Source organism: Aquarana catesbeiana, linkage group LG04 (genome assembly GCF_042186555.1).
Source record: "Aquarana catesbeiana isolate 2022-GZ linkage group LG04, ASM4218655v1, whole genome shotgun sequence".
Taxonomy (NCBI): domain Eukaryota; kingdom Metazoa; phylum Chordata; class Amphibia; order Anura; family Ranidae; genus Aquarana; species Aquarana catesbeiana.
In genome coordinates this window covers 45914797-45940276 of record NC_133327.1, presented here as the reverse complement: position 1 = coordinate 45940276, position 25480 = coordinate 45914797, and the positions used below count along the sequence as shown (strand labels likewise).

The 25480-nt window shown below is 43.9% G+C and overlaps 1 protein-coding gene and 1 pseudogene across 6 annotated transcripts in view; both read left to right on the top strand.

The window, feature by feature from the left end:
- Positions 1–25480, top strand: part of PAQR8 (progestin and adipoQ receptor family member 8) — a 109724-nt gene that overhangs the window by 42138 nt on the left and 42106 nt on the right. The window lies entirely within an intron of this gene.
- Positions 10702–10811, top strand: LOC141141942 (U2 spliceosomal RNA; annotated as a pseudogene).

Genomic DNA, 25480 nt, shown 5'->3' with positions numbered 1-25480 from the left:
GCCCCAAAAAATACAGCCACTGTGCCCCAAAAAATACAGCCACTGTGTCCCAAAAAATACAGCCACTGTGCCCCAAAAAATGCAGCCACTGTGCCCCAAAAAATGCAGCTACTGTCCCCCAAAAAATGCAGCCACTGTCCAAAAAAAGCAGCCACTGTGCCCATCATATGCAGCCACTGTGCCCATCATATGCAGCCTCAGTGCCCAGCATATGCAGCCTCAGTGCCCAGCATATGCAGCCACTCTAACCCCCCCCCCCTGCTCGGTGTCTGACCGGCACTTACGAGCTGTGGGACATGCAGCGGGTCAGGTGATGGCTCCTGCATCCTCCATGTTTCTCTGTGCTTCTGTGCACCTCTTCTTCCGTTCCATTAGGCGTCCAATCAGAGCGCATGTGACTTCAGCCAATCAGTGATGGGTATTAGACCCGTGCCTCCTGATTGGCTGAGAGGCGGTTCAGTGTTAGAAAAGCAAATATTCATTTGCTTTTCTAACACCCCTGGGTGGACTGCGAGCGCAATGCTCTGCGCTACAAGTCCACATTTTTTGAAGCCTATTAGAGCCTATGGCTCTAATCAGGTGCTTCAAAAAAAAAAAAACCCCACTGCTGTAATTCAGGTGCCTGACCTCCTAAAAAGGGGACAGACGCCTGAATAGGGGGTGGCTACAGCGACCATGGATAGATTCATGCTATGTATGAATCTATTCAATTTACAGGGGGGGGGGGTGGGGTGGCGTGACAGAGGACGCACCGCCACTGCAATATATGCTTATTGGGATTTTGTTTACAAAAAAAATATGTAGAAAAATACATATTGGCCTAATGATGAAGAGATTCGAATTTTTTACATTTTTTTATTGGATATGTTTTATAGCAGAAAGTAAAAAATATTGCTTTTTTTTTTTTTTTTCAAAGTTGTCAGTCTTTTTTTGTTTATAGCGCGAAAAATAAAAACTGCAGAGGTGATCAAATACCACCAAAAGAAAGTTCTATCTGTGGGGAAAAAAAAGATGAAGATTTTATTTGGGTACAACGTTGCAGGACCACGCAATTGTCAGTTAAAATAACGCCGTGATGTATCGCAAAAAAATGGCCTGGTCATGAAGGGGTTTAATATTCCGGGGCTGAAGTGGTTAAGGTAAAAAACCTTAGGGCCTCTGCTAAATATATAATGTTTGGGGGTTCTAAGTAATTGTCAGAATTGGCCTGGGTGTAAAGTGGTTAAAGCGGAGTTCTGCTTAAAAAAAAAAAAAAAATGAAGTCAGCAGCTATAAATACTGCAGCTGCTGACTTTTAATAAATCGGACACTTACCTGTCCCAGGGTCCAGTGATGCGGGGGAACGAATCGCCGCTCGTCTCCCCCTCCTCTCTGCGGCACCGGCATTATAACTGTGGGCGCCCGGCTGTGGCATGCGTGAGCCGCGCCGTGACTGGCCGGGCAATCATCTAGGACCTGTTGATTGTCCCAGATGATTGCCGAGAGGGAGGGGGGAGAGGTGATCTCCCTTCCGGTGCCACGGTGCGCCAGGAGGAAGTGGGAGCTGGAACCCTCTAAAAAAAGGGTATCCGACCCCCCCCCCCCCCCAAAAAAAAATGACATGCCAAATGTGGCATGTCAGGGGGTCATCTTCCCTTAAAGCGGAAGTTCCATGTTTGGGTGGAACTCCGCTTTAAGTATGACCAGCAGTCAGAGGACTGTTGTCCTAGAGTAAGATGCTTAGAACAGTATCCCCATCATCTTGTGTGTACCAAGCCTGTTTTGCCATGGAGTTGTGTTCCTGTAATCCACCCACCTGTGTAGTGCGCCATGTTTATTAATGAACCTTGAAGCAGTAAGGCCCTGCATTGTCCTAGCTGATGTTTGCGTGTCACCTCTTTAAAGGAGACACCCAACAATGCTTCAAGCGGGAGCAGAGGGAGTAAACACAGCTTCTCAGGTTGCCAGGAAGCCTTCATAACATACCGAAGATGGAACTGATATTGCCTACAATCATTAGTTGCTACTTTGGAACGCTGTGTGTTTGTTTTCACTGAATAGGTAGGCCGTGTGCCCAGAGTCCGTTTAACATACACCTACCAGGAGGGAAATATGTGAGGTGTCATCTCTTGCCTCGTTTTTTGATGAAAATATGGGTTTTATAATTTGTTACCCAACTACAACTTTTTTTTTTTTTTTTTTATATACATTATTCTACTAGCCCCTGCTTTAAAAAAAATATCTAATGCCGCGACAACAAAATCCATGGATTTTTTCCAACGGATGTTGGAACTTGTCTTGCATACACACGGTCACATATATCTTGTCGGAAATTCCTAACGTCAAGAACGCGGTGACGTATAACACGTACGACGGGCCGAGAAAAATAAAGTTCAATAGCCAGTGCGGCTCTTCTGCTTGATTCCGAGCATGCGTGGAACTTTGTGCGTCGGAATTGCGTACACACGATCGGAATTTTGTTGTCGGAAAACTTGAGATCCAAATCTCAAATTTTGTGTGTCGGAAAAAGTCCGATGGAGCCTACACACAGTTGGAATTTCCGACAGCAAGCTCCCATCGAACATTTTCCGTCGGAAAAATCCGACCGTGTGTACGGGGCATAAGAAGTCATTTTTATGTGTAAAAAATGTAAGCTTTGCATATACACTATATTACCAAAAGTATTGTGACGCCTCCCTTTACACGCACATGAGCTTTAATGCATAGCTCCCAACTGTCCCTGATTTAGAACAAAGTCCCTCTGTCCCTCTTTTCTCCTCATTTGTCCCTCATTTTGGTCTGATCTATATCGTTGTATATATGTAGCAAGGTCTCCGGACTTGTCCAGTCTAATGAGGCCCTCCAAGGCCAAAGATAGCTGACTTCCTTCAATAAGTGGTTGGGTTGTGAGGCATAGTGGGTGCAAAGATGGTGAAAGTCATTGGGCGCCAGACACTTCTTGGATGTAAAAGAGGTTTTATTTCTTTTGAAAGTCCTTTTTGTATTTTTGGGGAAAGATGGTTAGGGCCAGGACACCCTTAAGTAGTTATAGATTCAATTGGCAGACGCCAAGACTTCAATAGGAGGACAGCCATGCAGGAAAAGGCCCTAGCAAGGCGCCACTTCTGCACTTGCAGGAATGCTGTCTCCTGTGGTAACAGTCCTCTAACAGTTCTTTCAGCTTCACTACAACTGCCTCTTGTAGTTCAACACTGAGCTCCCGGTCTCTCACTAGACCCTCTGATTCACTGACTCTGAATCCCTTGAGCTCCTCCAGAGTTGGAGGTGGTAACCCCCTCAAACGTCACCCATGCTTCCCTGCTGGGTCCCTAGCTTGGCACTCCAGATACTTCTCAAGCTTCACCCCTGCTGACCAGCTTGGTCCCTGGCTTGACTCACAAGGCTGCCCTGCAAGTGTCTCTTCTGCTAGTTGGGTCCCTGACTTGATCACCACCTGAAGTTTCCCGATTCTCCACTGTGCCCGTTCGGTGAGAATATGGTTCTGGTACTTTGTTCAGTTACTCACTGTGGTCCCGGGTAAAGGTGGTTGGTCCCTTTGTGGCAACAGCTTCCCTTCTACCTCCGACCATGACAGGTTCTCCTGCTGGCAGATCCCTCACTTTTGGTTGGATTGTTGGATTGCAAGCCGCAATTCCAACCCTGCGCTGCCCTCTTACTTCTAGAAAGGCCCTCACACAGCCCAGCAGCCAGATGCCCCCAGGATAGGCCCAATCTCCAGTCTAGCAGCCTGGGGCATACGACACACGTCCACCCAGACAGCCGTCCAAGTGGCACAGAACACAAATCACCCGACCTCACCCGAATATATAGGCTCTCCCAGCAGGCCAAGGGATTCAAGAAAACCTCTGCCCATTGGCTGAGATACCCCATATACCCATAACCTGACCTTGGGTTGCCCTTCTCATATCTAGTACCACCAAGTGCCCGGCCACCTAGCGGTAGAGAAAAGTGCAACAAGGCCAAACTTAGGGAGAAATCAATCGATCAAGATGACTTCTCTTGGCAAGTAAATTTGTGAGACGCTCCCTGATTAAACCCCAGGGTGCTACATCTAAAATGCACTACTTATCTATCAAAAAATGTTTTACAGTGCTAAACTTTTTATTCAGTTTATAAACTGCTGCATTTCTAAGTTCCAAAAGCTAATATAAAGGAATAGTGGTGGTAAAAAAAAGCACTTGTGGGTTTAGCTAATCATTTTTTTTGCACAAGTCTCCATTAGGGGGCGTGGCAGGGAGTGTGTCCTATGCCTACATACCCTACATACTTCTTCTAATAGGTGTCCCTCATTCCTATCTCAAAAAGTTAGGAGGTATGTTTAATGGCATCCCACTCTTAGTCCCTAGGGTTCAATACTGAGTTGGCCCACCCTTTGCAGCTATAACGGCTTCAACTCTTCTGGGAAGTCTGTCCACAAGGTTTAGGAGTGTGTCTATGGGAATGTTTGACCATTCTTCCAGAAGCGCATTTGTGAGGTCAGGCACTGATGTGGATGAGAAGGCCTGTCTCGCAGTCTTCACCGTAATTTATCCCAAAGGTGTTCTATCGGGTTGAGGTCAGGACTCTGTGCAGGCCAGTCAAGTTCCTCCACCCCAAATGCACTCATCCATATGTTTATGAACCGATGCCATTAAAGTTCCCAATACTTTTGGTAATATAGTGCAGCTTCCCATAGACATAAATGGCTGTGCACAGCTGTATTTGGGTACACGCCAGCACTCGTGCTAACAATTATAGTGTAGGGAACGTGCAAATATAAGAAATTTACCCCCCGTATGCTTTACTCGTTACTACGCAAGCCCCCATATTCCTCACCTATAGTTGGGTCCGGGTGCGATGTTGGGGGGGGATCTAAAATGTTTTCAGTTGTTCAGAAAAAATACAGCTAACCAAACATTGCTCATCACTACTGGAGAGCAGGGATGAGAGATATTGCTGAAATGTTAGCAAAAATTGGAAAATTTTGGTAAAATGCATTGCATTCAACAAGGAAAGGGAAATTAAGGTGTTTTTTTTTTTAAAGGTGCAATGTGTTTTTAAATGGTCCTTGAGAATCACAGAAGCTCTTTCCATTTATCCTGGACCTGTTCCAAAAAAGGTTCCTGTTTAGTCCCCCCATTTTACATTTTTTTACAGAAAAAAAAAAAAAAAAAAAAAGGTCAAATAACATTTTTAAAGCAACAGTACACAAATAATGATCCACAAAGAAGTGGGAAAAACACAACAAAAAGAACACTAAATAAAATAAGTTGATCTACAATAACCCCCTCACACACACACACAGAAATTAAAAAAAAAAAATACACCCTTCACCTAGTTTTAAAGGGTAAGTTCACCTTTGTACACTTTTTTTTTCTTTTAAATTCCAGCTCCCCTATGCACCAACATAGCATTCATGTACATTTTTTGCAAAAATATCAAAGCTTTTCATTAAATCTACAGTCACTTATTTTTCTTGTCCTAATCCACGTTTCCAGATGTTTCCATTAGTAATGTTTTCTTCCTGATCAGATTGTAGGTCATGACACAGGAAGGAGTTGACTAGTTGACATCATTAGCACACCCCCTGCATCATTCACCCTCCCATTCCCAGGTGCAAGTTTTTTAAATGAAATGCAATCAATCAGTGATCACCCTTCTCACTAAATGCACAATATACAATCAGATTGCGTAGTGTATGGCCATGTTTATACACCTAAAATTACTAGTTGTGCTTTCAGTGCCATTAACTGTTAACGGCACACCAAACACAGCCGCAAACACGCATTTTGCCATGTGAAAAAACGAGGGCCAAATGCCGCAAAACGCACAGTAAAAAACCACACAAAACACCAAAACGTCCCATTAACCACATGTAGTGCAGCCAATTAAAATCAACAAGCTGCCCTATGCGTGTCACAGAAAAAACGAGACACAAAATGTGCTCTCCCACTATGCTAGATGTGAATGGGGCCTGAAAGTGAAATTGGTGCGTTAACACAAGAACAATGAGGCTCCATTCACATCTGTGCATTTCGTTGCATTATAGAAATGCACTGCACCAAAAATCGCAGTAAAAAACGCACCAAGCTCCACTCTAAAAAAAAGTTCTGAAGCTTCTTTGGGGCGATTGCTGTGTGTAGGACAGCCCATTCAGGTGGATGGGCTGCCTTATGTGTGATGAGTGAAAATGCTCCAAAATGCTTCCACCCCCCCCAAAAAAAAAAAACGAATGTGGGAATGCGAGTTCCCACTATGCAGAGTTGTGAACGGGGCTTGACAGCTGAGTGTTTCTGTCCACTCCCTCCTATGTACTTGTATAAAGATGGCCATACACTATGCAATCTGATTGTGTATTTAGTGAGAAGGGCGATCACTGATTTCATTTCATTTAAAAAACGTGCACCTGGGAATGGGTTGGTGGATGATGCAGGGTGTGTGCTAATGAGGTCATCTGGTCAACTCCTTCCTGTGTCATGATCTCTAGTCTGTAAGGAAGAAGACATTACAAATGGAAAGGTCTGGAAACGTGGATTAGAACGAGAATAATACTATAATGATACACTACAGGTGCCTGTCCGCTCCTCTCCTCATCTCCTCTTCTGGGAGTCCAAACAAATGGTCTCTTGTAAGGTCCTTAAGGGCAGGGTCCATGCCATAGGACAGCGATGGCGAACCTTGGCACTCCAGATGTTTTTGAACTACATTTCCCATGATGCTCTTGCACTCTGCAGTGTAGTTGAGCATCATGGGAAATGTAGTTCCAAAACATCTGGAGTGCCAAGGTTCACCATCACTGCCATAGGAGGTGGAGACGACACATATGCCTTTGGGATCGCTGAAATGAGCTTTTAAAAGTAATCTCTGGCTATAGGACATGTTTTTCTCTCATCCAGCGTCTTGCTTGGTAAATATACATCCCTTTCTGTGATTTAGATATTTGGGCAAACAAATCAAATGATTATTAAAATGTAAAATATTTCCTTTTCTCTCTGCATAGAATAAAATACCCCCCTGAAAAAGACCACAATTAGAAGGGTCGAAACGCGTAGGGGTTTTATGTGGAAGACCATTTTTTGCAGCAAAATGCCATTTTATTAAGATTTCATACAATATGTAGTTCCATCTTGATTGATGGTTTTGTCATTTTCATGTGAATGCCAGCGCTCATTTTTTTACAACTCCCATGTAACTGTCAAATTGCTTTTTGCTAGAATAAAGAATTTGAATGATTGACCTTTGAACAATTTCTTGGCTGCTAAAAAAACCCCATGAGGGAATTTTTTTCATATGTACATGAATGCTATATTGGTGAAGGAGAGTTGGAATTTAGAAAAAAAGTGTACAAAGGTAAACTTATCCTTTAAGCAAGTTTAACTTGACCTGCTAAGTGACTGAAATTTAGAGTTTCTACGTTGGGGGAATTTACCCGGAATCGTTCCTCTTATCCTTACTGAGGAGCCGTGTAGTTCTTGTTGAAAGTTTGCCTGAATTATAAAAATTTGCCAAGAAAAGCAAATCTTTTTTTCTGTTGATGGACCTAAATCAGGGGTCTCCAAACTTTCTGAACAAAGGGCCAGTTTACTGTCCTTCAGACTTTGAGGGGGGCCGGACTGTGGCCAGCGGGAGTAGAAAATGCCCTAGCGTCAATGAGATTAAAGAATGCCCCATCATTGGTACTAATGGGAGGAATATTGCAACTTTGTTGGTATTAGGGGAAGAAATAGTGCCCCATCATTGATATTATTGGGAGGAATAGTGCCCCATTGTTGGTGTCAAGGGAAGGAATATTTCCCCGTCATTGGTGTCAGTAGGGAAAATAGGGCCCTGCAGTTGGTGTCAGTGGGAGGAATAGTGTCCCATCATTGGTGTCCGTGGGAAGAATAGTGCCCCATTGTTGGGGAGAGTGGTAGGACTAGTGCCCCATTGTTGGTATAAGTGAGAGGAATTATGCCCCATTGTTGGTGTAGAAGGAGTAGTGCCTTGTACCACTGGGAGGAATAGTGTCCCAGGGGCCTGATAAAGGCAAGCAAAGGGCCACATCTGGCCCCCGTGCCACAATTAGGAGACCACTGACCTAAATAAAGATGCCAAAGTGGCTGGATACGTTCAGCCAGAGAAGAGTGGTAACCCCACTATTCTGGCCTTTATTTTTGTTTGTAGATTTTGTTGTTAACCCAGGGGGTCGATTGCAATAATGGGTAATCAATTGTGGCTATGTGACGGGTAAATATTGAAGTCAGGTCAGAGTGGATACAGGTATTGCAGAGCCAGAATCTATGCTCTATCTAACCTCTGACCAGTCATTTGACAAGGGGAGACCTGGGAGGACCTCCCTCACGATGCCAGGTGTCACTGCATCTGAGGGAATATTACAGAGGTGGGGGGAATTTGTCTGTCTGACTAAGGAGAACTAAAATGTAATCGTCTCTGACCTAAGGCCATTGGGTGAAACGCGTAAGCTGCCTTTCTCTGTCATCAACTTGTAGTAAATAAACATTTGAACACAGATGTTAGATGTGGCCAGCTCCTCACATTTATTTGTAGAGGGGAGGTTGTGCTGTGGGCAAATTTAGCTTAGGAGGGGAATATTTCTATTAGAAGGGGAGTCCTTTTTTCTGTTGGGGGGAGAATAGGGAGATGTATAATAGTTACTCCTGACCTCTGCACTGTGTTACATACTCCTGACCTTTGCACTCTGTGTTACTCCTGACTCCTTCACTGTACATTACTTACTCTTGACTCTTGCAGTCTGTGTTATGTACTACTGACTTCTACATTCTGTCTACTTACTCCCGACTCCTGAACTTTGTTACTCTTGACCGCTGCACTCTATTTTACATAGTAGTGACCTCTGAGCTATGCGTTACTTACTCCTGACTCCTTAACGCTACATTCCCTATTCCTAACCTATGTAGTCTGTTATACGTACGACTGACTTCTACACTCTGTCTACTTACTCATAACCCCTGAACTTTTTTATTCCTGACCGCTGCACTCTATGTTACATACTTATGACCTCTGAGCTATGCGTTACTTACTCCTGACTCCTTCCCTCTACATGACATATTCCTGACCCATGCAGTCTGTTATACATACTACTGACTTTTACACTTTGTCTACTTACTCATGACAGTGACCGCTGCACTCTATGTTACAAACGAATGACTGCTGAAATATGAGTTACTTACTCCTGACCCCTGCACTCTTCATAACTTACTCCTGACCTTTGCACTCTTCATAACTTACTCCTGACCTTTGCACTCGTCGTTACTACTGACCCCTGAACTCTGCATTGCCTTCTACCGACTTCTGAACTCTGTGTTCCTCCTTACCTCTGCACTCTGCATTACATACTTTTGACCCCTGAACTCTGCATTACTTACTACTGACCCCCGAACTCTTCAAACCCTTTTTACTCTTTAACCAGTTGCCGACCGCCACGCGCCGATATACGTCGGCACAATGGCAGCGGTGGGCAAATAGGCATACCTGTACGTCCCCTTTAAGAGCAGGGGCTAGCAGGCACACGCGTGCCCGCCATGTACAGCGTGGCCGTGCCCGCGGGACTGGTGGACTCGATGTCCGCTGGTCTCCCGGCAATCGTGTCACGGAGCCTCAGAACGGGGATGTGTCTATGTAAACAAGGCATGTCCCTGTTCTGGCTTGTGTCATGATAGATCACTGCTTTCTTTCATTGAAAGCAGTGATCGCTGTCATGTAAGTTGAAGCCCATTACCCCCACAGTTAGAATCACTCCCTAGGACACACTTAACCCCTCTATCGCCCCCTAGTGGTTAACCCCTTCACAGCCAGTGTCATTTATACAGTAATCAGTGCATTTTTATAGAACTGATCGCTGTATAAAATGACAATGGTCCCAAAACAGCGTCAAAAATGTTCGATGTGTCCGCCATAATGTCACAGTCCCGATAAAAATCGCAGATTGCCGCCATTACTAATAAAAAAATTAATAATAAAAATGCCATAAAACTATCCCCTATTTTGTAGACGCTATAACTTTTGTGCAAACCAATCAATATACGCTTATTGCGATTTTTTTTTTTTTTTTTACCAAAAATATGTAGAAGAATACATATCAGCCTAAACTGAGGAAAACATTTTTTTTTATATATTTTTGGGGGCTATTTATTTTAGCAAAAAGTAAAAAATAATGCGTTTTTATCAAAATTGTTGCTCTTTTTTTGTTTATAGTGCAAAAAATAAAAACTGCAGAGATGAGCAAATACCACCAAAAGAAACCTCTATTTGTGGGAAAAAAAGGACATCAATTTTGTTTGGGTGCAACGTCACACGACCGCGTAATTGTCAGTTAAAATGACGCAGTACCAAATCACAAAAAGTGCTCTGGTCAGGAAGGGGGTAAAATCTTCCGGGGCTGAAGCGGTCAATGAGGCTTTGCTAGGTTACCTCCTTAAAAAAAAAAATAAAAAAAATAAATAAATGCACCCTGGTGATCTTTGATCTTTTTTTCAGGTAATCTTTGATTCTCAGCGTTCAGGTAGATCTCCACCTCTCCAGGGTTGCTTATCACTGTTTTAAACTCCCTTAGTCTGGGGACCTAACCTGCAAGGTTTCATAAAATAGTCTTGTATCTCAGTATGTTCTCTGCGGCATGCCTTTCCTTCCTGTATCTCTCATTGATCATAGCAAAGCTCTCAAATTTATGTAGCTGATACAGTCACATGCAAAAATAATATTATCGCTCCTCGGCCTTTTGGCTAAGATCAAGTGTAGTATCTGTTCTTATCAGTTTCCAGAGGAGGAGCTGTGCAACTTCCGAGTGTAGGGAGGACACATGCAAATCCAATGGTGTAATTGGACCTGGAAAGACGGTTCGGCAGTGCCGGTGTCTGGACACCCACCGAGACGTCAGTGAGTCCGAGCCGTCCGGAAGGGTTCTCCTGATGAGGATGGGTGCTGCATCTGGGTCTGATCCAGAGGCCTAGATTTGGGTAGTTCTAGCTCCGGACAGTTTTTCGGGAGGGAACGCTTGCTCACCTATAGCACCGGGGTGGAGTAGTTAGTACTTCCCAAATGTAATTAGGTAGGAGTGATGGGAGCGAGGGTTGAGCTTGTTGAGGTCCGGGCTCTCCCCAAGCTTCCGGAACTTCAGGCCTTCCTGCCTGGGGTGGCGGCTGCTGTGGTCTGGGTTGTTGGTCAGAGTTGGTCCGAAAGCCTATGATGTATGTGGAGTGGCAGTCCAGGGGTGCCATAAAATCACTGTGAGTGAGGGTCACTTTGATTTGTGGCACCACGGTCACTGCACCATTACATGCTTTTTTTGCACGGGCCTTTTGGCTGGGACCGGAGGAATTTGTTATTCCTGGCCAGAGGGCCTGGCCATTGTATTGCACAATGGCCACTTTTTCACTCTCCTCTACCTCCTTCTCCCCCACTTTCTTTTTATTTACTTCCTTTGTGTGTCACTTTTTGTATTTTTGTGTTGTACACGGTTTGTTGCACTGTGTGATTAGTAGGGTTGCAGGTCCTCGGGCCTGGCCTGAAAGTCTTGGGGAGGGGGTGGACATGACCTTCTGGCTTGGTTCACCCTCTCTCATGGGGTCTCCCTTCGGGGGAGCCCCACCAAGTACTTGGGTGGGTCAGTTTCGGCAGGCCCTCCAGAGAAAGGGGTCTGTCTGGTTTCGGCCAGATGGACCAAGTGTAAGTACTCTTGTCCCCGTCAGGAACCTAACGCCCCGAGGGATTCAGGGCAAGACCCTTTGATTTTAGAGGGCTTGTGTACCCATTGCAATTTTTGTGTTTCACTCCTTATGTGTGTGCACATTTTTTTTGGCACCAGGTGAAGTTTTTAAGTGTGTTTCACACACCATGGGCTTTCAAAAAACAAATAAAGATAATATTTTGGCTACTTTTGGACCACATTTCACTTTCACATATATGGACTGTGGCGGCAACAATCAGTTATTTTTTTTTTGTCTATCAGTTTGCAAGTGTGTGTTAGAAAATAAAAGAAAACATCTGATGGATTTTCATTAACAACACTGATAATTTATTTGGCTCGTTTTTTAGCAACTGAAAGGAGGAGTAAGATTTTCTATTGCATTTTTACTGCTACCTGGGTCTCTACTAGAGACAATTACTCTCACTTCCTGTTCTGCTGAAAACATTTTACAAGACAGGAATCTAGGAGAACTCTCTAACAACCACACAGGCAGAAATAAAAAAATCTAGGGAAATAGTAGGGAAAGGCTAAAAGCCCTGTCATGCTTTTATTTGCGTCTGTATCTAATTTTGCTGACTTTATCATTTTCTGTCTGGTGAAACCATTGTCACTGTGACAGTAAAGGTGAAATCTCGCAGTCGAAAATTATGTATAGCAGTTCAAACCAGACAGGGTCTACTTCTTCCCCACTCTATTTAAAACTAAATATTAAAAGGTCTTGGCTTGACATAAACTTTAACCACTTGACCTCCGGAAGATTTACCCCCCCCCTTCATGACCAGGCCATTTTTTGCAAAACGGCGCTGCGTTACTTTAACTGACAATTGCAAAGTCATGCAATGCTGTACCCAAATAAATTTTATGTCCTTTTTACTGACACCAGACATGGCAGCATACATATGATATAGCTCCGCACCTATATCTACCCACAGGACCTGTTTAGCTCTATAAAAGTCAGACTGAGAGCTGCTGCCCCCATTCTCCATTTTGTCCTCAAAAGATCAACACCTACAGACCAGTACACTCAGGATAAAGCGCTTACCTGCTGACTCCATCGGAGTCCGTCTGGGTTCAAGCCTCTCCCAGCATACAGTCCCACATCTTAGGTGGCTAAACGCACTGACAAGGTGGGGAACCCCTTCTGGTGGTCTTTTGGGGTCGAGGTGTTCTCTAATCAGAGACGACAATCCTCTTGTGGCATGCCTGCTTTGGAGTCTGGATCCAGCAGCTTGGACTGCATGATGTCTTCTCTCCTATGGAACTCTTTCCAGGTCTGCCAATTTCTATAAAACTTTTTTTTTCTTTTTGTTGCTCTCATGTCTCTAAAGACCCCATACACACTGTGCAACTTTTGTTGTTTGATTTCCTTTAGATTTGCCGGGACCATGTGGTGCATGGGCCTACCTGATTGCATACAAATTGAGGCTCTTAAGGTTTGACCTCCATATTGTGTGGTTTTGGTAAATCTCAGAGAAAAAAATCTGCAGAGGATTGTATGATGTGTAGCCAGCTTAAAAGTGTCCTTTTGTGTGAATGGGCGTTGGCCCTCCTAATTGTACTAGCCCTTTTTTGGATTAGAACAGAGGTGAGAGAGGGCTGAGTCTCTCTCTCTCTGGTGATCTATTTGCAGAGAACAAATGGCCAGGTAATGGATGCCTTTGCTATTCAGGTATCATCACATTCTGAGGAACAGTCAATGACAGGTAAGTCTTGCTATCCTAGTAATGGGGATAGAATTGGGCGGCGGCCGCGGCGGGGGGGGGCAAATGTATTGCTAGAGGATGGGGGTGGGATTGCCCAGATTTCTTTTTTAAATTTGTTACTATTTGCCAAAAAAAAAAAAAAATCTATCTATCTTGTCCCCCTTGCGGTTCTTCCTCCAGCCACCGCAATACCAGGTAAAGGCCAACTTTTGTTAAATATAAAGATGCGGGAAAACGAGTGCGTTCTGCCCTGACAAGCATGTCTTCCTGTCTATTGCAGTCCCGGCCGCTCACACACCCGCTCAAGGAGGTCCAGAGGCCCTCTGGATCGTCAGGTTTTTTCCAAGGCAGAAAGTGACTCCTGCAGTCCTGGCAGACCCCAGTACAAAGGGCGCAAATGTACGCTTAAGAGAACGCGCACAGCTTCTCCTCTGAGGGCTCAGCGCCCTAAAAAGGGCCCTATGCCTGCAAAGCTACTTTGCAGCAACTGCTTCAGGGAGCTTGCCAGAGACCGGGAGTATGAGAGTCAGCAGGTGTCAACCTTGCTCAAGAAAGTAGTCCCTTAACTCCCTGGCAGAATTTTCCGGTCAACTCGGGCAACCAGGGACAGAAGTGGACGAACAGTGTGGGCCCTGCACCAGGTCTAAACCAAGCCATTCAACCCTCTCTAACTAGAGGGGTACCAGGCATTTCAGGGGTAACGCCAGCCCAGCAGATTAGGCAGGCAGATTCCTCAGACCCAGTATTACAGCCAACCTTTCAGGCAGAGGGAGAAGGTATCGCCTCCTTCTCGGCAGAGTATCCTGAAGGTCCAGCCTTTGATTTTGCGCCAATACCACCATTCATTATGGCAGTAAAAGCTGCACTGGAATGGGAGGATCTGGAACCTCCTCCAAAGAAGAAGGAGAAAACCTATTATCACACACCATACAATCTGATTTTTAAATTATGTGACAATCACTGCACAACGCGCATTAGGTGCCATTATTCTTTAAGGGCACCCCAAATGCCATGCGATTCTGCTGTGATAGTCGCATGGGAGAACACGCCTTTAAAAACATTGTGCAAAACTGGTCATCCCTAAATAGGAGCAGGGGCTTCTTTTTGTAGGGCAGCCAAGTGAATGGGATGCCCCCATGCGAGTTGCAATATTGTGTACAAATCGCTCTTTGAAAATCGCATAGCAGAAACAGTTGACCCCTCTACGTGATATCAAATGCCTCTGAAAAGCGACCTATGCACAGATTGCTTTTCAGTGCAATAGCAGATCCTGCTGCAAGTGTGAACAAGCCTTTGGGTTCCATAGGAGGAACCTAAAGAAACAGGAAGCTACCTTTCCTCATATTAAACAGATTACAGCGCACACATTCAAGAATGACATTTCCTGCAAGGCTAGTTAAAAACACCTGAACATATTCAACAAAATACTGGGGTTTGGTTACACTATATGGTCCTATAGTGCTAAGCCCACTTACTGCGACAAAGTACCCCAAATTAGTAGGTCCTACCCTAGTAATAGAATGGAAGATCCTGCGTCTCAACCATGGGAGCTAAACTCCTCTATGTGGGAGAACTGAAGGGGATTCCTCCTATGCACTGGTGGCCACTAAATAAGAGGTAATGAAGAGGGGGCAGGGTGCTCTACCCCAAAAAAAAATGGTCAGGGTCTATTACCATATACAAAAACATATTTGGGGGGCACACCCTAAAATGTGTTTAAATTCAAGAAATGGTGCTGCTAGAAGACCAACAAACAGTACAAAACAGATTACAGCGCACACATTCAAGAATGACATTTCCTGCAAGGCTAGTTAAAAACACCTGAAGGGTTTTTAACTAGCCTTGCAGCATTTTAGGGTGTGCCCCCCAAATATGTTTTTGTACCTTTCCTCTTATGACAGAAATAAGAGGCCTGTTTCAGGAGGAATTGGAAAAAGGGGAGAGAAAATCCTCCTCAACCAATAGGTTGCAGACGTTGTATCCACTAACAGAAAAGGATGCGACTCCTTTATCTAACCCACCAACGGTGGATGCGGCAGTCACCAGACTAGCCAAGAATGTGAAGCTTCCAATGGAAGACTCTTCCTCCTTTTCACAATATCCTTGATTGACGCATTGACATGGACTTAGTTTTACCTCATGGCAGGTGGTGCTTATAAACCCACCATTGCTTTAACATCTGTAGCAAGTGCTATGCGAGTGTGGCGCAGAACTTGGTGTATGCTATCAAAAACCAGCTGCCAAAAGAGAAAAATCATCTCGGCGGACTTCACAGGTGAGGCAACTATAGACATCATTCGATGGTCATCCAGAGCCATGCTCAGTCACAGCCAAAAGAGTGCTGTGGCTAAAACCCTGGGCGGCTGACCCATCCTCAAAGCAGAATTGCTGTAAACTGCCTTTTGATGGGAAGGCGCTGTTTGGCCAAAAAAAACTGGAGACTACCATCTCCAAGTTTACAGGAGGAAAATCAGGTCTTCTGCCCCAAGATCGAAGGTCCAGAAGCCAGAGGGGGCAACCATCCAGAGGAGCGCCAAACAGGTACTAGGATTTCGGAGGCTTTTGCCCATCCAAGGACTACAGAAGGGGTACACGGTCAACCTTCATAAGATTGCAGAGAGCTAAGACCCCTGCGGCTCCCCAAGATACCCAGAAGCCCTTTTAATGCCAGGTCTACCCAGGAGGCAGTTGGAGCCAGGTGGCTCAAAGTGATCCAGTTCCGGCAAGACCACTGCCAAAAAATGGCAGATTCAGTCCACAGCAGCGCAAGGCCATTATTGGCTGTTCAAACGGCACCCTCCAGAACTACCTCAAGAGACTGAATCAATTTATCCGGATAGACTCAAGATGGAGTCTCTCGATACCATAATCAAGGTCATTCAACCAGGAGACTGGAGTATTTCAGTAGACTTGCAATATGCCTATCAGCATGTCCTGATCCTTCAGTCATACCAGCAGTTATTCAAGTTGCATTGAGGGACAGGCATTACCAGAGCCAGCTGGAGCCTACGCAGAATATGGTCTACCTAGGGGCCCAACTCAATACTCAGGCGGCCTCAGTTTCTTTGCCACCTCAAACTCCTCAAAATCAGGGAGACGTTCCAACAGGCATTGGCTGCACCAGTGATGTCAGCATCCCTCTCGGGACAATGGCTTCATGTATTCTGATGATCCCCCTGGGCTCACTGGAAACTCTTTTCCAACAAGGCTTCCTGATGCAGTGAAAGAGTTCGTCTAGCACAGCAATCAGGATCACCAGCTGGAGGCGCCAGAGTCTCTGGTGGTATACAAAAAACGCTAAATGGTTTAGTCCATTAGGGCCGCAGCCATGGATCATTGTTGCCCCAGATGCCAGCACAGCAAGGTGGGGCCCACCTGCAAACAACTCAAGAACCAGGGCAGAGGGGAATTTTCCACTCAGGGCTGTCAGAACTTGGAAGCAGATCACCTATCCAGACAATTCATGGACCCCAACGAATGATCCCTTCACGCCAAAGTGTTCAAACAGATCATCCACGAGTGGTGGTGTCCGCAAGATGGATATTTTTGCCTCATCAACCATCTGCAAGGTGAGTTGGTTCCTCTCGCGCTACCCTCATCCATAAGCGGAGGAGACAGATGCCTTTACCCATCCTTGGGTTGGGCAACTGGCCTGTGCCTTCCCTCCAATTTCTTTAATCCTGAAATTCCTGAGGAGATTTTTGACAGTCATCAGTTTTTTTTTTTTTTTTTCCTTACTGGCCTCACAGACCATGGGTCTCTCTGGCAATGGATCCCATACATCTGCAACCATTACGACTGACCTTGGCGGCCTGGAGATTGTAAAGCAGAGATTACAAGAGTTGGGATGTTCTCCAGAGGATATTAGAACTTTACAGAGTTCCAGAAAGGGGTCAACCAATGCCATCTACTCCAGAATATGGAATAGATTCACAAGCTTTGCAGCTGGACGTCAGTTTGACCCTAGTGACCCAAATGTATCTCAAATCCTGTCTTTCCTGTAATCCGGATTTGATTTGGGGCTCAGTTCGCTTAAGGTGCAAATTTTAGCCATCTTGGCTTTTACCCAAAAGAAATGGGCAGCAAACCTGCTGGTAGAGCACTTCATGAGATCGGTACTTAGACTATAGACACCATCCAAATTCATACCAGACCCTTAGGCCGCATGTCCTCAACATCATGGAGGGGGGGGAGGTGCTTTGGGACAAAGCACCTTGGCCCCATGTTCATGGGGACAAGGACTATATTTGACAACCCTGGGCGGTGGTTGTGGGGGGCCTGTGGGCAAGGGGCTTATTGGAATCCGGAAGCCTCCTTTAACAAGGGGACCCCCAGATCCCGCCGCTGCCCCCGTAAATTTGCAAAAAAAAAAAATATGTAGTGTTACAAAACACAAGCGACAGTTTTTGACAAGTCCTTTATTAAAGCGGAGTTCCATTCCCTTTTTTTTTTTTTTTTTTTTAATTTTGTGTTTTTTATTAAGTCAGCAGCTACAAAAAGTGTTGCTGACTTTTAATAGACTCTCACCTGTCCCACAATACAGCGATGCGGCCACCCGAAGCCTCATTTCACTCCCTCGCCTCTCCGCCACCCCGCCATTGCAAGTGTGGGCATCCAGCTTTGACAGCTTGCGGCTTCAGTCACACGGCGCCTCCCCATTGGTCAAACAATCTTCTGGGACCTGTGGCGTGTCCCAGAAGATTGCAAGGAGGGAGGGGAAGAGGAGAACTGCCTGTCAAAACTAGGTACCTGTCGTCGTCCCCCCCCCCCCCCCCCCCCAAAAAAAATGACATGCCAAATGTGGCATATTTGGGGGGGGGGGGGGGGGGGGAGTGCTTAAAGCGAAACTTCCCTTTTTGGGTGGAGCTCTGCTTTAAAAAATCAAGTCTTCTCCCTCTGTTTGTTCTTCTCTCTCCAGTGGTTTCTTCTCCCTCCTTAGCTCTTCGGTGATATCTTCTTTGTCTTCCTCTGATGCTGGCTGTCTCCATTGTGTCGGCTCTCACTGGCTGACATTTCTTATATATAGCCATGGGGCATGGCCATTTGGTGATGTCACCCGGAGACCCCATCCCTGTGACGTAATGTGGGTATAGATTTTTTGGGGGGGGGACCCCTCACGCTTTTTTTTTTTTTTTTTTTTTTTTCTTGTCAGTGGGGAACCCCACTGACAGCTGATGACTCATTGGTTGTTAAGGATGCGGCGGCCGGCTTCTCGGGCTGCTCCTTAGCAACCGGCTATATGAAGTGAATGTAAAGGGGGGACACAAATCACGGCAAAAACACAGTACTTGCGTTTTGGATGTGGGTCCATTGAAGTTTATTTGATGCAAAACGAATGCTGCGGGGAAAAAAAAAGTCCCTGACCCTTTCCAAAAACGCAGAGGTACAAAAATGTATTGATGTGAACGAGTTGCATAGGAACCCATGTTAAAAAAAAAAACATAAAAAATAAAAAAAATGTCATGCGTTTCTGCAAAAATCATAAAACAGGAAAAAACACATTGGTGTGAATGGAGCCTAAGGGTTAAGTGGTTCTAGGATGGTTGATTGGATTTCATTGTGGTCCCATTCAAGTTCACGGTCACAATGACAAACAATGGTCTCCTAGCAACCACCTCCACCGCTAAAACAAACTACTTTCTAGAAATTCCATTGTCCTCCGCCCTGCTGATCGCATTACTGGGGACGAGTGAGTTTCCTAGGAGCGCACTGCCTACTTCTAGAGAAAGTTCCCAGCTTTCTATTCCTAAAATTGATGCGTACGTATTCTGAACTGTATAATCAGAAGGGTAATCATGCTAATATAACAGACTAACCAGCACGCTGTATTCTGGTATATAGGTAACTGGTTTGCTTTATTGCACTATGATGATGTTAAACCTGACTTTGCCTTATGTTCTATTTCTTCAGTTCAGTATGTTGTTGTGCGGCGTGCGCTGACAAATGCAGGATGTGTTGCAGCATAAAGCTGATATTTGTGATGTTTCAATACAGCTGTATTCAACCCAAAAGCAAACGTTTATTATATTGTAGCTTCTTATATTGTAGCTTCTCATCTCTTATGCCCCGTACACACGAGCGGAAATTCTGCCAGCAAAAGTCCGATGAGAGCTTTTGGTCTGAAAATGCGACCGTGTGTATGCTCCATTGGACTTTTGCTGGCGGAATTCCAGCCAGTAAAAGATTGAGAGCATGTTCTCAATCTTTCGGTCGGAAAATTCCACTCTTCTGTACCAATTCCGATGCGCAAAATTCCCACGCATGCTCGGAAACAAATCGACGAATGCACGGAAGCATTGAACTTCATTTTCTCGGCTCGTTGTAGTGTTGTACGTCACCGCGTTCTTGACAGTCGAAAGTTCAGCGAACTTTTGTGTGACCGTGTGTATGCAAGCCTATTGCAAGCTTGAGCGGAATTCCGTCGGAAAAACCATCCAAGATTTTTCCAACGGAAATTCCGCTCGTGTGTACGCGGCATTATTGTGCTGGCTACATTCATTTTTCTCTTTTAGGCTTTCTTTTTTCTCTTTTCATCTGGCCAGTAAGTCTGTTTATTTTCAAAAGTACAAGCTCCCTAGCAGAATGTATTAGTTGCACAGGTAAAAAAAAAAAAAAAAATAACAATTTGCCACTGGCAGGGGTGCTGTAATTATAAGGTGTGAGCTGGAGTTTGGCTTCAATTTGTTAGTGCATTTAACCACTTCCGGACCGCCCACTGTCGTTATACGTTGGTACTTTGAAGAGGAGTATCGTTGCTATGGCAGCAGCTAGCTGCCATAACCCCGGTATCCTCTTCTTCAGCGGGTGGTCCACTTTTTTTAGATAAAAGTGGTCTCTGCGGCTGATTCGCTGCAAGATCACTTTTATCGGTGGCGGGAGAGGAGGCCCCCCCCCCCGCCTCTTACCGGCGCTGTTGTTAGTGGCAGAGGCGATCGGATCCTCTCCCTAGCTTGACATGGAGATGAGTGAGGGGAAGATGGGCCCCCGCCCGTCTCCATATCCTTGCAGGGCGGAAGTGATGTCAAAACGTCACTTCCGCCCATAGCTCTTAAAGGGACATTTTTATTCATTTATTTATTTATTTTTTTTTTTTGTTATTGCATTTTACTGTAAATATGAGGTCTGGGGTCTTTTTGACCTCAGATCTCATATTTAAGAGGTCCTGTCATGCTTTTTTTTACATTCCTTGTAATAGGAATAAAAGTGACATTTTTTTTTTTTTTTTCTAAAAGAACAGTGTAAATATAAAAAATAAAAGGTAAAATAAATAATAAAACATTTTTTAAATGCGCCCCGCCGAGCTCACGTGCAGAAGTGAACGCATACGCGAGTAGCGCCTGCATATGAAACCGGTGTTCAAACCACACATGTGAGGTATTGCCGTGATCGGTAGAGCAATCATTCTAGCCCTAGACCTCCTCCTCTGTTACTCAAAACATGCAATCTGTAGAATTTTTTAAATGCCGCCCCCCCCCAATTTGGACATTTTCACTTAGGGGTGTACTCACTTTTGTTGCCAACAGTTTTAGACATTGATGGCTGTGTGTTGAGTTATTTTGAGGGGACAGCAAATTTACACTGTTATACAAGCTGTACACTCACTACTTTACATTGTAGCAAAGTGTCATTTCTTCAGTGTTGTCACATGAAAAGATATAATAAAATATTTACAAAAATGTGAGGGGTGTACTCACTTTTGTGAGATACTGTATACATGATCTAACACTTCCTGGGTAGGGGGCATGCATGCGCGCCACTGACTGCACGCTCTTGCTGTGATTATACACAACGGGAGCCAATCGGTGGGCACCGGATGTCCGCCAGCACCCACCAATCATCCTGCAGAGACACAGAACTGTGATCTTCCTATGTAAACAAGGCAGATTGTCGTTCTGACAGGTAGTAAAGATGGGGTTTATGTCCCTGCAAAACATAAATTCCATTTCTTCCCCTAAAAAAAAAAAAAAAAAAGCACCTCCCACAGTACACAAACACTGGCTAGGTACAGTTAGCCCTTTGATCTCCCCTGATGTTTAACCCCTTCCCAGCCAGTGTCATTAATACAGTGACAGTATATATTTAGCACTAATCACTGTATTAGTGTCACTGGCCCCCAAAAAAATGTCAAGTGTCAGAATGTCCGCCGCAGTATTGCAGTCTTTTATTATTATTATTATTATTATTATTATTATTATTATACGAGATTTATATAGTGCCAACAGTTTACGCAGCGCTTTACAATGTATAAGGGGGACAACACAATTACAGTACAGTTCAATACAAAAGGTACAGGAGGGCCCTGCTCGTAGAGCTTACATTCTAAAGGGAGGGGGTGGTGGTACAAAAGGTAATAGCTGCAAAGAATGATGTGATGGGGGTGGCTATAGCTGTCCTGCTATAAGTCGCTGATTGCTGCCATTACTAGTAAAATAAATAAAATAAATCTATATACCATAGTTTGTAGACGCTGTAACTTTTGCACAAACCAATCAATAAACGCTTATTGGAATTTTTTTTTTACCTAAAATATGTAGTAGAATACATATGTATGCACCGCTCCTTCCCACTGAAATCAATGGGGCAGCGCGGCTATACTGCCGGCATAGCGCTGCTGCAGCGATGCTTTGCGGGGGTTAAAACTGCCCCGCTACCGGCTGAATAGCGCCAAATATAGCGCCGTTTTACCGCCGACCCCCGCCCTAGTGTGAAAGGGGCCTTAAAGTAACTCTGTGCCGTATAGCAAAAGAATGGCTGGATCATAAAGGGGGGGGGGGGGGGGAAAGCTTCCATTGGTCAAATGGTTAAGGACTTACTCATGTCAGCAGGTATGTGTTAAACAGAGTAGAAAGCGTGACTGTTGCATAGGAGTGGTACAATTCATTGTAACCTGTTTACCTTTCTTCTTTTAAAACGGCATTAAACCCAAAACCAAAAATGTAATATACAGTGCCTTGAAGTATTCATACCCCTTGAAACTTTCCACATATTGTCATGTTAGAAACAAAAAATTAAATGTATTTTATTGGGATTTTATGTGATAGACCAACACAAAGTGGCCCATAATTTTGAAGTGGAAGGAAAATGATACATGTTTTTCAACATTTTTTTACAAATATATGAAAAGTGTGGCGTGCATTTGTATATAGCCCCCTTTACTCTGATACCCCCTAACTAAGTTTCCAATTTCCTTCAGAAGTCACCTAATTAGTGTGTAATTTAATCTCAGTATAAATACAGCTGTTCTGTGAAGCCCTCAGAGGTTTGTTAGAGAACCTTCGTGAACAAACAGCATCATGAAGAACAAGGAACACACCAGACAGGTCAGGGATACAGTTGTGGAGAAGTTTAAAGCAGGGTTCACACTAGAGAGGTGAGGTGGAGTTAGAGTTGCCACCTCAACCCTTTAAACCCGAACACATATGAGTTACACAGGTTCTGAGGTTAAATGCAGCTAAGGCAACAAGTGAGTTTAATTACCACCTTAATCAGCTACAGAACCTGTGTAATTAATTTGTGTTCGGGGTTTAAAGGGATGAGGTGGCAACTCTACATACCAGCTGACCATACACTAGTAGAATTTTGTTCTACATTTTTTGTTTTGAGAACATTCTTTGGATATTCGAATAGTTAGTGTGGTCAAATCGACGTTCATTTTTCGACCGCAGTGTATAGAAAATTCAATGGAGCAGGGTGGAATAATTTTTTGCAAACAAATGTGTACATGGTTTACGTTCAGTAAAGTCATTTTTTTTTCATTTTGCTTTATATCTCAGTGCTGCTGATCTCCTCCGGTCTCTTTGACCACTTCAGCCCCGGAAGAGTTGGCTTCTGAATGATAGGCCATTTTTTGCAATTCGGCACTGCGTCGCTTTAACTGACAATTGCGCGGTCGTGCGATGTTGCACCCAAACAAAATTTTTTTTCCCCACAAATAGAGCTTTCTTTTGGTGGTATTCGATCACATCTGCGTTTTTTTTTTTTTTTTTTTTTTTGTTTTTTTTTTGTTTTTTTTTTTTGCTATAAACAAAAAAAGAGCGCCAATTTTGAAAAAAAACACTATTTTGTACTTTTTGCTATCATAAATATCACTTTTGCTTTTTAAAAAAAAAAAAAAAAAATTCTGTTTAGGCCAATATGTATTCTTCTACATATTTTTAGTAAAAAATAAAGCGCAATAAGCGTACATCGATTGCTTTGCGCAAAAGTTATAGCGTCTACAAAATAGGGGATAGATTTATAGAATTTTTATTATTTATTTAATTTTTGACAGTTGTCACCCTGTAACAGGAACTACAGGCAAATATACAAGATACAAATTTAATGCAGCTGTATATTTTTTATAACATCATTAAATGTATTTTTAAATATAATCAGTATAAGTACCTGAGTTTAATTCAGTATCAGCCTTTTGCAGTCCCTGTATATCAGGGCAGGAATTTGAGAGGCAGAAGCAGTAGGAGGAACCAATGAGGTCATGTTCATGTGCTTACAAGAAGCATGCTGATAGGAGGAGAAAACAGAGTGACAGGGAGATAAGCCCATGGCTGTCCGGTCACAGGTTGGGGGCATGTCCAGGAAGAGAAAGTGTTGAATGATGCTGACGGTGACAGACCCAACCGGGACAGAGGCTTTTGAAAGGGGACTGCAGGGCAGCCTCTTGCCTACCGACTATGGGTCCTGGCATTTGAGAGAGCTACAAGCATTCAGGAAGATGTGGTAATATCATCTTGCATTATATAACAGGACATTTAACAGTCAAGGAAGCCATGATGGTCTCTGCCAACTTGAAACTCAGTGAGTAGATGTAAGTGAAAAGAGAGCTGGTTAATGAGATTTGGACCACTCTGGGTCTTCTTGAATACTAGTGCCGAACTGTCTGGGTGGCCACTGACCTGAATCACCTAGGCTTGTCTAGGTGACTAGTTGTTGATTAGCTTAAGGTTTATGTTTACGTTGGCTGTTCCTTAGATGTGCTAATGATATTACTGTTTACAGATTGCATTGTTCAGGATAATGTGATCAAGCTCTTACCTGATCTTTTGTGGTCTATATTATGTGTGAATTTACAATAAAGTGAGTTCCAGTTTGTACCTAAGCTAGTGTTGCCTAGTTCTTGGGTGCAATTCTCAGGTATAATACCTGTTTCCTGGTCCCAGAGTGGAAGAAGCTGTATCTTGACGGGGGCACCCAAGCGGGGTGCCAGGCAGAAAATAAGAAGTTTCAGGGAAAATCTCTGAATTGAAGCTGATTACAACAAAAACTGGTATTGTTGTTTTAGTTTATTGGCTGTTCATTTTATCTAGGTGTGGGTTTTTTTTTTTTTTTTTTTTTTGGTGTAACAAGATTGATAATTGAAATTACAGTAACATGTTGTGATATTTTAGTGACTGGGTTTTCATATGGTTTAATTTGTAACTAGCTTTGTATAATGAGATTTCATTAAGGCGTGTTAGTGTTGCTGGAGCCTGCACAAGTTTGTTACTGTGATGTAAGCAGGGTGAATAAAACACAGGAGCAGAGATTTCCTTCACATTCCATCTCTCCCTTATCAGAATACTTCACTGTAATACAAACACACCACACCTTGTGTCTGCTTATTCTTCAGATTCTTCCCCTTCTCTGTACTGTGCTCCACTGGGCTATGCTGATGCTGAGCATAGAATTAATAAACCAAGTCAGCCCACATGGCAAGGTCATGTTTCAGCAAACCAGTGAAAATCGTTTAAGATGGCATCATTTACATCTCGATAAGATAAGGATAAATATTAGCTTAAAGAGACCACGTCAACCACTTTAAAAAATACAAGTTAAACACATGAAAATCAAGTATTTCAAATGCTTACTTATTTGCCTTCTCAGCCTTTTTACCCCAGAGTAACCCTTGAAATAATTTTCAGGTCTTAAGGAACCCCTACTATAACAAATTTATTGGGGATCAGAGGGGAAAAAATGCTCCTTACAATGGTGGGCAGAAGGAAGAATATCCCCATATGCAGTGGTACCCCCCATTACAGAGGGCTGATTAAACCAGTTCCCACACCAAGGCCCCTGGTTCATAAATTCCAAGGAATGAAGGTCTGAAAAGCATGAT